The sequence below is a fragment of the Acipenser ruthenus genome, chromosome 6, assembly GCF_902713425.1.
Source record: "Acipenser ruthenus chromosome 6, fAciRut3.2 maternal haplotype, whole genome shotgun sequence".
NCBI classification, from domain to species: Eukaryota; Metazoa; Chordata; class Actinopteri; order Acipenseriformes; family Acipenseridae; genus Acipenser; species Acipenser ruthenus.
In genome coordinates, this window is record NC_081194.1 from 63,127,826 (window position 1) to 63,142,496 (window position 14,671).

The following is a 14,671-nucleotide window of genomic DNA, read 5'->3' on the forward strand; positions in this document are numbered from 1 at the left end:
ATAAGTGGTACATGCTTATTTAACCCTTTCAGGACCAAGCATTTTTCAGTGGGACCAGGCTGTGTTTGACTCTCTCCCTATAAAAATTCACTAAAAATCATTTTTTTTAGAGTAGCATCTTGAAAATGATGTCCTTTTTTTTTTTTTTTTTTTTTTACAACATTCTGGGGAACATTATAAAGTACTTCAGAAACCATACTAACCTTTTGCTTTTATTTTTTATTTTTATTAAACACTATATATATATATATATATATATATATATATATATATATATATATATATATATATATATATATTAAACTTTAGTTAATGAAATGTTTTCCTCCATGATTCACAAAATCAGTTGCAAAAAGTTTGTAAATGTAATTGTCTGCGGGAGTTTAAATACTGTTACATTTTCTACGTTTTATTTCTATCCCGAGATTAGTTTAAATCATCTGATTAAGCGTCCTCCTCCATACAAAGCTCTAGAGCCATAAAAGTAAAAACACACAAAAAAAGTTAATTATACATCTATATATATATATATATATTTTTGGCAAACTTAAACTGGAAACAGACAATCAGTTTCTCTAAAAAGAAAAAAAATACATTCACAACAAACAAGACAAAATGAGAAGTCCACCGCAAAGTTGCACAAGTAAACAAAATGTACAATGTATTGCGTATGATAAATATTCACATACTATTTTCTTAATGGTGGAAAAATATGATAAATTACATTAGAAAAATATGATAAATTACATAAAAAATAGACTAAAAACAGCATAACATACCAGAACATAACACTACACCAGTACATTTACCTGGGTTATTTGGGAAAGGGTTACAGACGAGTACGCTGACTCTAACTGGTGATGCAATATTTAGAATTTAGTAGCCCCAATAGTTGTAGTACATTAGGTGTGGTTAAATGAAGAAATAAGCCATTGTGGTCTATTATTCTTCAAGTGCTTTTCTATTTTCCATGGGGGGTACTTTGAAAGTAAATATCATATTCCGTTAGTTCAGTCTTGAATAAACTTTAAAGCAGGACTTTGGCCTAATTTTGTTCATCATGTTGAGATAAACAATATATTTGGAATGTGCAACATTATCTTAGATACAAAACATTACATTGTGATGTTTAGTTTTACAGTTTGTCATGTTTGATGTTTGGTTTTGTGCTGTAAAATTTATAATTTTTATATGGCAACTTTATTTCCCATTGATTTTCTTTTTCTGCTTCCTCTCGCTTTCCCTTTGTTTGTTTTTTTCTTGGTACTATTCTTTCTTTTTTTCTCCCTTTGCTTTACTTTTTAGGAATCATCCTGAATTAAATTTGACAGCCATGGCAGTACATACACTCTAAGGAGAAAAATGTTTTAATGATGCGGCTGTTTTTCTTTTCCTTTTTTCTTACTGGTATACCATGGCACAACAGTAAAGTATTTGCACTGTCCTTGACAAGCAAAGCTTACCTACTAAAACACCAATATATCTTCCATGGGTGTAGACATCCATGATCATATGGGCTGTGATGAAGATTACTATACTACCATACGTTGTTAGATATCGCACCTGTGATGTCCATTAGAGTGTCCCTGTAATGAACAAATTAACATCAGACTCATTCCATCTCGTTAGCAGCAGCAATTAACAATTAGCAATTACAATTTGCAAAGGCGCAGAATATAAAACTAATCTTACCTTTAATCTCATTATTTTACCTTTATGCTCACATTGATGACAAAAAAGCCCTTGTAGCTAACTAACAAGAGACATCTTGTATAGGACTTTAGTAAAGGATTAATTGCTACTGTATGAACCTTGTTGAGCTCAAACTTTAAAAAGTTCCAAGGATGTGACAAAAAAAAGGAAACAATATAAAAACTGGAAACCAAATATCTTTGCTGATACATGGGTGATGGAATTATTTGATTTTCTACACCGTCTTTGTTCTACCTTTAAGTTTCCTCACCATAGCAACTCCCCACAACAGCTTTGTAGATTTAAAGGTAAGTGGACGTCTTCCAATCCCAGGACCAAGAAAGGTGACCAGGTGAGACCCTCTGGCATCTTAGTTTGGTGCTAATCATCTTTGTCTATCAAGTCTTGATAGTTAATTTGCTCCAAAATGGTTAAACAGACTTGTTAATGTTAATTATGATACCCATCATATAAAGATGCTAATTTAATTATAATTTTAATTAGGACTTTTTTAATTAGTAACTTGCTAGACAAAAAAACACCCTTTGTAAATGTGTTTACTGACTCTAGAGATTAAGATACAGTGGGACAAAAAGGTACTGAACTTTTGTTTGGGATGCCGGAGGATGCGGTGCTAAAGCGTATCGTCTCATTCTGCAGATCATCCTAGACCTAATACCTGAGTTAAGGGATGAGCGAGACCCCAGCATCGATCTAGGGACCGCTATCCCTGCACATGTGAAAGTGCTGTGTTCTCTGCACTACTTAGCCTCTGGTTCCTGGAATGTCTGGAGGGACAGCCCAGTCCACCTTTTCCAGAGTACTAGGCAAATTTCTGGAGTCATGCTAAAAAGGGCAGGCCAATACATATAATTTCCTAAGGATACTAGCATAACTGATATTGGCTGAGGCTTTTCCAGATAACTCAGTTTCATGCTGAGTGACCTCAGCCGTAAGGACTCTCAGCTCCTTCTCAGAAAACTTATTTTATTTTGTATTTTAATTTATGGTTTTGTGAAGAGTGGAGTTATACCAACATAACAAAGACCCATTTTACTACTTCCTACTGCAAGCCTGGCTGTCACTTTGGTTTAGTGTATTATCTTCCCTGCTGTAAAGCCTTAGTTAGATCCAGCTATATGTCAGCAAATCCCATCACAAGAATATTGTTCTCTAACAAAAGTGGTACAAATTGTCTGTGAATCCAGTCTTGCTGGTCATAACATAATAACATTTATATACTGAAATAAACAGCATCATAAGCATTATACTTGTCTACAGACATTTGTAAAATGGAAAGTTGCCTCTTAGATTCAAGGCACAATGGACTGTATCTGTTAACAGATTTGTTTTTCTTTCACAAAGATGACCTTGATAACCCTGACCCAATTTGAAATAGAAAGGTGATTATAGAGGTGACTAGTACCAGCTAGAACACCACTCTTAAAAGCAAAGGTTAATTGATGTTATATGTAGAACCAGATGGTGTTTTATCTGGGTCCCTAATTTTTGATTAGTTGCAAAAGCTTTAATGCTGAACAGCATATGATTTCACTTACATTGGAAGAGAATGTGGAAATCAATTTCTGTACTTATAGGACTTACCTTACATCATTAATGCAAGAGGTTAAGGTAAGTCTTAATCAAGGGGCAGTTCAATTAAAGAATGCTGGGATACAATTAGCTGCTGTTGACACTGGCTGGGTTTCTATGGAAAAATTTGAATAAGACTCACCTTTTTCTCACGCTATTTTGGTAGTAATTTGGGTTTCCATGTAGTTTTCTTTTAGGGAGAGACATTCTCCTTCAAATGCAAATAGCCTAATTAATATAGAAATATGGGAGGGTATATTTAAATATTTCTATTACTGATATCGTGCACCTTTTTTAAACTGGGTTTCCACATTTCTTAGTTTGTGTTTAAGCAACTGTACAGCCTGCCTCATTTGGCCACCAAAAAATAAATAAAATGTAGGAGCACTGTATGCATTGCAAGACCACTGCAGAAATATCTTGATTTTGTTTCCATTTTTAAATACCATTTTCAAGTAAGAAAAAAAAAAATTACACAGAACAATAAATTAACTTTTCATTTGTGCAACAAAGTTTGTGTTTGATTCCTTTCTAAAAATGTGGCTTTGCTTCAAAATAACATTTTCTACAGTACAGTCTCATAAAAACCAAGAGATCATATATATATATATATATATATATATATATATATATATATATATATATATATATATATGTACAAACTTGCTACTTTTAAAAATCTTTGACGCCAACAATCCATACTGTATTTTTTTTTTTGTATTACAATTTGTCATAATATCAGCACAACACTACAGACCTGCTCAAAAATGATCCAGTGCAGTGTACAGTAGTGCATACCCTAGGTGGCAATAAAGTACGATGCATGATACCTAAAAGAAGAGCTCTAAATCACAATTCAAAACTTTGTAATACTTGAATAAATCACCAAAAGGCATTTTCACTTTCATTATTATTGTTTCTGCTAGTCCATTACAGTGCTCACCTCAATGTGCAAATTATATGATTTACGTGTGAAATTGTGTGAGAAAAACCACACGTGATCCACATAAATGATAACAGTATGCAGGCCATCTCAATAAATGTGCATGCACATTGTGTTTATGTCTAATTGTGTAATCTTTCTTATTATTTCTAATTTCTGTAATATCAGATTTTGGGATAGCTGCAATAATTTGTTTTCTTTTGTGGCTTGATATTGATCTTCTTGATATTCCAAAACGGTGATTCTGTCTGGACAAGTGGCCATGTTATTACTGTTGACCTTGTAACTTGTCCTTTCTAGTTTTCTGTAGGTTTGTCAAATCTTGTTCTAAACCCCTCATGCCAATCTGATGCTCTTTCGTTATATTGCTTTATTATCAAATGAATGGCTACACAATAACATAAGTTATTAGCAAAGGTTATCATTATATTGAAAATGCCATTTTCTATATAAAGGTTTATAATAGCTTTTTTAAATTGAGTGATAGTGAACAAATGAGAAAGATGTTTGCAATAAATAGAATCTGTATCAATGAGATTTTTTTTTTTTTTAACATAAAACATTAGAAACAAAAGAACACAAAGATATTCAGTACAATAAAAGGTGGGGGGCAGTCAGGCTGTTCTTTGCTATTATATGGGTTATAGGATGGCGAGGGAACAAAGCAAGCTTTATTAGTCCATGGACATTTTATATCAAACAAGGGAAAAGGTTGAGAAGGTTTGACTGTTGGATGATTGTTGACTGTCGTTTTGTGAGGACCCCTTGAAAATGAAATGGCTATCTCAATGGATTCTTATGCTGGTGTTGTCAAGCAAGCTTCAAGGTTTGAGTTACTGTAGTCTGTAGATACATACAATATGCATGAGGGTCTCTTACAGTGAGAGTTCATGATACAATAAAGCTCAGAACTGCCTTCAGTAGAACACCAAGGTTATTTAAACAGGAGCTTTTCAGTTATGGGAATGGAAATGTATTCTTAATGCTACATGTAGTTGAGGATTTTCTCAAGAGCCTGTTTACAGATTAGATAAGAGTAAAACAAAATATGAACCACAAGGAAGCTACATCACAGATCATGTTGTGAATGTATTTATTTTGGGAATAAGTAGTTCTGAACTGTGGGTTTGTGCTCTGTGGTGCGATATCCACCAGGAGTGGAAAAATCACATTACCTATTACAGCTCACAGCTTGGTAAAACACTGGGGTAGGAGTAGTTCAGAGAAAGCTTTGCTGATGTGTTACTCTCCAGTCACAAAGCCTGTCATTCGGTTTTGATCTGATGCATTTCCATTGTGAGGTAAAGCCCCTTCTTGTCAGGTTACTTTCCCTGCCTTGCTGTTATGCAGGGGTAACTGCACACATGTGTCTTAACCAACTAATCAATTTCCCAATTAACAATTAAACCATTAACCCATAACTCATTTTCAAGTTGTTCTAATCAAGGCCATGTGGCTGTGCAAAGGTGGCCATCTTAGCTCAGGCTGTACCTCCGCTCCTGAACCAAGATGGTCGCCAGCCACATGACCTTCACACTTAAAAACACAGGATCTCTGCCCTGTCACATATCCTCCCCCTACTCTGCCACAATTGCTAAACAGCCACAGCATCATTAGTATCATATACTAGCTTTGATTTGGGCAGACCTTATGGTAAACACAGGGGATGGCTAGCGGATGGCAAATCAGGGTGAGGCAGCACTCGGGGAGACTGTTCAGGCAAGAGATTAGAGATCCTTGTTGTGGTAAAGCCAGCTATTATCCAGCTATTTTCGCCTGTGTTTTACTGTTGTTAGATTTGTGGCTAGAACTCTTTAACTATAAAGGTTACAGGTACATGAAATTAATGTGCACACACTAGACTCAAAAAGAGAGACACTTTTTAGAAAAAAACATTTATTGTTTGTAAAAAATATTTTAGCATGGCCAGCTCAAATCTGACAGTGCACAATGAAACTTCAACATGTAGTGTAGTGGCCATATATACAAAAGGGACCAAAAGCAACAACAACAAAACCTGGATTCATTGAAAATGTGCAAAAGAAAAAAAAAAGAAGAAAGAAATAAAACCCCACTCAAATTATTCATCCTAGGCACCCTGATCATGTGGCACAAGATGGGGCTGTTCACTGTGGCTTCAATGGGAGGTATGACACAGGCCCGGTTTTTGGGATGGAACCGCATAACAGTCTCGCGTTTTGATTGGTCCATGTCTGTCACATGAATACGTCGTCACACGAGTGGAAAAGCGTGCAGGCATTTTTAACATTGTGATCAGATAGAGAGAGTGATCTGCTTTCCACAACCTTACCCTTAAAATATAATGTGGTATTACACTGTACTGATATAACAAACTATGAGGAATTACTTTATATAAATTATCATGTTGTGCACGAATGTAAGAATTGGCTTTCTGTGGTGGTGTACATTTTTCTTTCAAGTAGCATATATCTATAATCGTTTTTGCGATATATTTTAATATAAAACATATACGCTATTGCAGTTTTGTTACAGGATACATTAGTTTATCTCTAATGTAATCACAGTTTTACATATAGACTGCCCCTGTTTTCATTTACGTCCCAAATTCTTGGCCGCTTTACTTTTCAGATAATGTCCCAAATTCTGGGCCGATTTGGTTTGCAGATAACATCCCAAATTCTGGGCCGCTTTGGTTTTTAGATAACGTCCCATATTCTGGGCCGCTTTGGTTTTTAGATAACGTCCCAAATTCTGGGCCGCTTTGATAACATCCCAATTTCTGGGCTGCTCTGGTTTTCAGATAACGTTCCGAATTCTGCATTTCCGAATTCAGGCCAGTTTTTGAGATATTCTGCTTAGGTGACAGCCGAGTTTCTAAGTCATGCATGCACAGTTTACCATAAACGGGACCGTTAATTCATTTAAGAGTACATGAATCAAAGTTAATGTATTTTTTACTCTCCTCAGAAAACATTTAGGAACATGGTATACCAAAAAAAAAAAAAGGTCATCTCATTTGCTTATGTAATGTCCATCAATATATAGTGAGGCATAGGGGTTTATCAGAACTTCTGGGTTTAAGAGACCAGTGCCCTTCAACAACTTCAAATAAATCCTATTGTATTGTATTAGTCAGCATTTCCCTTATCTATTCCTGATCATTTATACTGTAGGTCAGGGGTTTTCAACCTTTTTTTGAAACTGTACCCCTTCTATCTGGAGGTTTCAGCTCGAGTACCCCTTTACAATTTTCGCGCAACTGAACGGTACCTCAGTTACAATAAAATGGAGAATAATCTGATGACCCCCCCCCCCACCCCCCCCGACCCACCCCGTTTATTTAATAAATCTGGGTGACAAACTGCTGGTTTAGGACAGAACAACAAACAGTAAGCTTAATTCTTAAAACTTTTAACTACAAGTATTTGGATGCACAGAATTAAAAAGACAAGTATTGGGTTAAGAGCACACCTATTTTTTTGTAACTTTGACGGCCTTTTGTAAAAGTTTGAAGGCCTTTTGATACCCAGCATACACTGCAATACCCAGCAAAGTTATACACTGATATTCTGATAGCACAGCAATTCAAATGAAGTTTGTAATTGGTTGTGTTCCTCAAATACACAATAAAAAGTGATATTTATAGGGTATACAGTTATACAGCGATACAGTGGTTTCGGACATCTAAGAACAGGTACTGCGAGCATCTGGATTCATACTCAGAGGTACTCTGTAGCCTCCTGGGACATTCACAGCTTGTTTGACACCCTCTTGTAGTTGCCCGTTTCTGCATATAAAGCAAAATGCTGTTTGTCAATCTCTCTTTTTACTTATAAATCAGTCTTTGCAAGAATCATTCCAAAAACACTTGAATCAGTTAGGCACTACCAGTCTGACACTACAGGCCTTTAAATTGCAGTACCAATTTGCAAGTAGCTAAGTGGTTGCGTTCCTCAAATTTGCACTGCAAAGTGATATCTTAAAGAATAGGGTATATAGTGCTTTTTTTCGCCTCCCCTCGCTTTTGGTGCAAAACTGTGCTCCGATACACTCAGGCTGATACTGTGATCACAAAACACTTGGAATGGACTTAAATTGGTGCTTCTGTACTCTTTTTAGATGCACAACAATCTTAGCTAAAGAAAATGGGTTCCTTCGAGTTCGTAAGACCCACGACCGCCATTAGCTGAGCCTTACCCCGATGGTGTTTTTATAATGGGATTTGCCATAGGGAAGGGGGTGGTCTCTTATCGTACCCGTATCTCCACGACCCCTGGGCCAACAAACTCAGAAGGACATTCTTTGCGTGCACAAGAGTCTTAGCTAAAGAAAGACATCAGCCACGGGTTCAAACGCCACCCCACCGCCAGATGGTGGGCGTTGCCCCAAAGGGGTTTTATAATGGGATTTCCCATAGACATTTTTCAGGGTGCTGTATCTCGGGTTCCGGGGGTCCCCAAGACTTGAAAATCGGTATAGAGGTCCACCTCGGGGCCCCTGTCGATCCCTCCAAGTGACGTGTCCCCAGCTAGAAAGGACACCAGTTTAGACTTTTTTTTGCCAACCTGGAGCTCAAAAGCTATTGGAAATGCAACCTTGACATGCCATCATGCTGAAAATGTGAAAATTTGTTGAAAATGTAGCATTTGAAAACGGGTGGCTCCCTGTGAAAGAGGGCCCCCAGACATGACCCTAGGAAGTTCAACCCGGTTTCTAGGCCCCGGGGTCATGGAGATATGACCCCGAAAAGGGTAGTTTTTTGACATTTTTGACAGGGCGTATCTCAGGTTCTGTGGGGGTTAGGAACTTGATTTTTTTTTTGCGTTGGGGCCCCATGGGGCCCCGCATAAGGAGTCACCATTTTCATGGTTCAAATGCCAGGACGGCTTGGCAAAGTGAATTTTTTCGTCATGACATGAGTTTTTGGGTGAACCACCACACCTTTTTAGGGGGTGGTTCGAGGTGCTCCCCTGAGTCTATATCACTTTGAATGGTGGTTCTACGTGCTCGGGTTCGAGAGATATGCCTGAAAATGTGTTTTATAACACTGCCATAGACATGAATGGGGCTGAATACCCGAAAATATATTTTGCAAAGAATTGCTACAGTGGGTGTATGCGTGCAGGGGTTGCATGGTGGGTGTATGCGTGCAGGGGTTGCATGGTGGGTGTATGCGTGCAGGGGTTGCATGGTGGTGTGTGCGTGCAGGGGTTGCATGGTGGGTGTATGCGTGCAGGGGTTGCATGGTGGGTGTATGCGGCAGGGGTTGCATGGTGGTGTGTGCGTGCCAGGGTTGCATGGTGGTACACGTGTGTGGAGGGGAATTGGAGTTCAGGTTTTGCGCACAAGAGGGGCGAGGAAAAGACTGGGAAGGGTAGGGTAAAATAAAAATTACTACAATCATTTATTTTCACTTTCGACTCCCAGTCTCCTTTCCCTCACTTTCTGATTTTATTTTGTGATTATTTAATTATTGTCAAAATAAACGGCCTTCATCTGCTCACAGTTGTAGTCTCATTTCTGTCCAAAAAGAACCTGAAACACTACAATATATTGATGGACGTTACATAAGAAAACGAGATGTCCTTTTTTCGGAATACCATGTTCCTTCCCAAAAATGTGTTTTAATATTAGCCTTTAATAAAGGAAAACGACTGCTTAAATTAATTTTCATGTATCTATTTCAGTGCAATGTAGTTTCTTCATGTAATAAGAAATACGTTTTTTAACATTTACATTTTTGTTTTTTTCATTAAAAAAAAGATTTCTGGGGAGAGTAAAAAATACATGAACTTTGATTAATGTACTAAGGGTTACTCTCAAATGAATTCACGATCCAGTTTATGGTAAACTGTGCATACATGACTTAGAAACTCGGCTGTCAGCTGATTCCCCAAAACTGGGCTGAATTCGGAAATGCAAAACGGCCCAGAATTTGGGATGTTATCTAAAAACCAAAGCGGCCCAGAATTTGGGACGTTATCTAAAAACCAAAGCGGCCCAGAATTTGGGACGTTATCTAAAAACCAAGGCTGCCCAGAATTTGGGACGTTATCTAAAAACCAAAGCGGCCCAGAATTTGGGACATTATCTGAAAAGCAAAGCGGCCCAGAATTTGGGACGTAAATGAAAACAGGGGCAGTCTATATGTAAAACTGTGATTACATTAGAGATAAACTAATGTATCCTGTAACAAAACTGCAATAGCGTATATGTTTTATATTAAAATATATCGCAAAAACGATTATAGATATATGCTACTTGAAAGAAAAAAGTACACCACCACAGAAAGCCAATTCTTACATTCGTGCACAACATGATAATTTATATAAAGTAATTCCTCATAGTTTGTTATATCAGTACAGTGTAATACCACATTATATTTTAAGGGTAAGGTTGTGGAAAGCAGATCACTCTCTCTATCTGATCACAATGTTAAAAATGCCTGCACGCTTTTCCACTCGTGTGACGACATATTCATGTGACAGACATGGACCAATCAAAACGCGAGACTGTTATGCGGTTCCATCCCAAAAACCGGGCCTGTGTCATACCTCTTCAATGGCCAGGAAGATGGCTACCACGGCTACATATACCTAACAGCGCTTGTCTATATATATCGGAAAATAGGTCCTGTGCCTTCGATGTCACTGTTTCTCTTATTTTGTAAAGATTTTGTGTGAAAATGTTTGTTTACTGCACTGAATTACCTATCCTGCTAATCATCATTAGGGCTAGGAGTTTGTCATGGAAAATTTGGACGTAAATCACGGCGCAGTCACGGTCAATGCGTTCAAAATCACACAGAAAATGACAGGGAGAATAAAGTCACAGGGATTTAAAAAAAAAGGTCTTTAATAAAAGCATATTGTGGCGCCTGGTGCGCACAGGTTCAGCAAAGAAGGACGAGACAAGCAAATGGAATTTCAATGTGTTGCTTTTTTATTTGCTCTGCAACTGTGACTACTAACTAACAGTAGCATTTATAAGTGTTGAACTAAGCAGAGAATAAAGACGCAAACAGGGGAAAGGGTAAGCAGACGGGAAGCGTAACACACTTTGGGGGCAACAAATACACACACAAGGATAACACAAAGAGGGTGTGGGGCTGACAAGAGACATGTACATTAAATTAAGTGCAACCGTACAACAATTAAACAACAAGTGGAACAATAATTTAAATAAAAAAGAGAAAACTGTTCAATGTATGTCCCGCAGCGAATGCTGGCAGTTAGTATAACAAACACACACACACACTTACGAATATATTTGATTGAAGAGCTTAGTTGAAACACGTTTTTTTTTTGCTATCCCAAAAAACCCCCCAAAAAAACAAAACAAAAACAAAGGCCAGGACAGGACAGCAACAATCCAATTATAAAAAGAAGACTTGCAGTCTATCTCTCTGTAAAAATAAAAAATTCAAAAACAATGTCTCTGTGCTCACCGATTTCATCTGTTGTGGTGCAAGTTCACTGCTTTTTGTATTTTTCTTTTCCCATTTTATTCTGGTACAGCATGTTGTATGTTGAGAGGTTTGTTGGCTTAATGCAGGGGTGCCTAACCTTTTTGAATGGGTGGGCCACATAGACCTAATGGCAACCTTGCATGGGCCAAACAAGATATTTTCATAAGATTTTAAAAGAATCATAAATATTGGTTCCAGTTTTCAATGCCTGCCAATTTAAAGTATCTGTATTTATTTATTTGCGTTTTGCTTGTTATTAGATTGCAGATGCCTGTTTCTGTGCACAGGACTAGCTCTTTCAAAATAAAATAAATAAATAAACCAGTTTTAAAATGTCACACAACACACTGTACCTGTCAAATAAAACAAGCATTAGATTGCCAAAGACAGAAGAAAAAAAAAACAGTAAAAAGCAAATAACTATCTCTCTCTAATTACGAATAAACAAAAATATACACTTACTGACTTAGTGAGAACTTTGAAGTTGTTTCTCCGCTACCAGTTTCTCAAAGTTTGTCTCAAAGTTGGAAATGCTCATCAGTAGTACATCATGCAGGTGGTCGTCTGTCAGTCAAGACTTCAGCTTAGACTTATTCAGTTTCATGAGTGAAAAAGATTGTTCACAGATGTATGTGCTGCCAAAAACTGTGCACATTCGTCAAGCAAATTTTTGCAGATTTTGGAATTGTTCGTTGGGAAGCAGGGAGTAAAACTCGACAATTTCTTCTCGTGAAACATATCCTTTAAACCTGAGTTACACTGCAGATCAGTAAGTTCCATTTGAAGAGAAGCAGGGACATTATCCACCTTAGCAACAAATGGGTTTTCAAACAGATGGATGTCGTTTGCGTTTGACTTGAAGTCGGAAAATCTGGCCTCAAAATTCTCAATCAACAGGTCTAGTAATTTTACCATACAAGCACAAGGGAATGGAACACTAACCTTTTCGTCCTGACTAAGTTCTTCGCAGGACGAAAAATGAGACAGTGTGCCCCTCTCTGAGTGTTGTCGTAAGAGCTTGAGTTCTTCTGAGTATAACTGGGAAACAAGCCTTTCTAGGTCATTCAAGTGACTTGTTATATCTGTGAGAATCGCCATATCCCACAACCATACTGGGTCTGAGAGTTCAGGGACATTTTTAGACTTCTCATTCATGAAAATACTGATTTCATTCCGCAGGGCAAAAAAACGTTTGAGGACATTTCCGCGGCTAAGCCAACGCACCTCACAGTGGTAAAGCACGCCCCCATATTCTGAATACATTTCCTTCAGCAAAGCTTGAAATGAGCGGTGATTCAACCCATGTGCCCTGACTGAGTTTACAGTGGTAACCACGACACATTTTCCAAGTTTAAAACTTTGCCACACAGTGTCTGCTGGTGTATAATGCAGTGCAACTCCATCGGTCTTTCAGCATTCCATGAATCACCCTCCTTACGCACCCGACCAATCACTCCAGTCTTGCTCCCTACCATGTTCTTAGCACCGTCCGTTGTCACTGCGGCAAGTTGATTCCAAGACAGACCGAGGCTCTTAATGATATCGGAAAGTTTCTGAAACAACTCTTCGCCCGTAGTCCTCTCGTGAAGTGTCTGGAGCGCGGCAAGCTCCTGTGATTTGAAATGCCTCGTCTATCCCACGAATGAAAATTAGCAGCTGAGCACTGTCCGCAATATCGTTGCTTTCATCCAAAGCTACTGAAAAATTGTACTGAGCTGTAATTTTAAATCAGTACCGACATCTTCGATTCTTTGAGTGTTAAAGATTCCATAAGGCTATTTTTTTAAGGACACATTTCCTCCATTACCACATTCATGCACTTTTTTTAATAAACTCCCCATCAGAAAAGGATTTGCACTCTCCCCAGTAAATGAGCAACGCGGTAACTTGCTTTCACTGCTGCTGCATTTTCTTCTTGTCTCCTCCTTAGCATTTGCTGTAAACCTCCGGCCTCTGTTTTCAAAGACGTTATCTTTGCAATTCATTGTGGTCCCTTGTATTCATCATATTTTTTACCTGTGTTTCTTATCGCAGTGTCGCTTGATATTATTTTGCTTCCACACTGCAATGGTTTCTTTACCAATGAGACATAATGCTTTACTTTGATGAGGCACGAAAAATAATTGATCAGTCCACTTATCCTGAAAAATACGACATTCAATGTCCACTTTCCGTTTTTTTTTGTTGGAGGCATTTTTGTAGGTAAGTAATCCACATTTACTGACTCGGTTTGTAGAACTGCATCAGCGACAGACTCCCGCTGATTTGAGCATGTCCAAAAGCCCGAAAGCGTCCAGTTTTTTTTCCATGTGTTTCCTTAGTGAGTGTTGACGTATATTTGAGATGCAGTTCATCTGCAGAGCAACAACCACTAAGGACGCCGGCTGCCGTATTAATGGTAACCATGGTAATAACTGTCATTGCAGAAGCGTAAAAATTCAGTTTTTAAGTTTATTTTAGCTAGTCATGGTTTTATTCAGCTTTATTTTTACACAACACACACAGAAAAAAAAAAAATACAATGTCATCCTCTCTGTCCGCTTTTTAATTATTATTTTGATCTTTATTTCCTGTAATCAACTTTTTTTTTTTATGGTACTGGACAGCATTTCTTTCAACTTCACCCCAAGTTTTTAATCAGCATTACAATTTCATAATCCTGTTTTTTATTTTAAATCTTTCTTGTGCAGTTACAGATATTACAGTGCAGTTACAGTAGCCTACGTAGATATTAATAAGTCGAAAGAAATGCTGTCCAGTTGATTACAGGAAATATAAAGGTCGGCATTGTATTTTTTTTGTATTTCTTCTATAAGAATTCTGTGTAAAGTTGAAACCCACGGCTAAAATAAAACTTAAAAACTCCACCTTGACGATTCTGCGATGAGAGTTATTACCATGGTTACCATAGGTAGCCTACCTCATTTTGTTTTCTACTTGTGGAGACCGCTTAACGTGCTTTCATTACTGAGCAGTTTATGTGGCTTGCATGG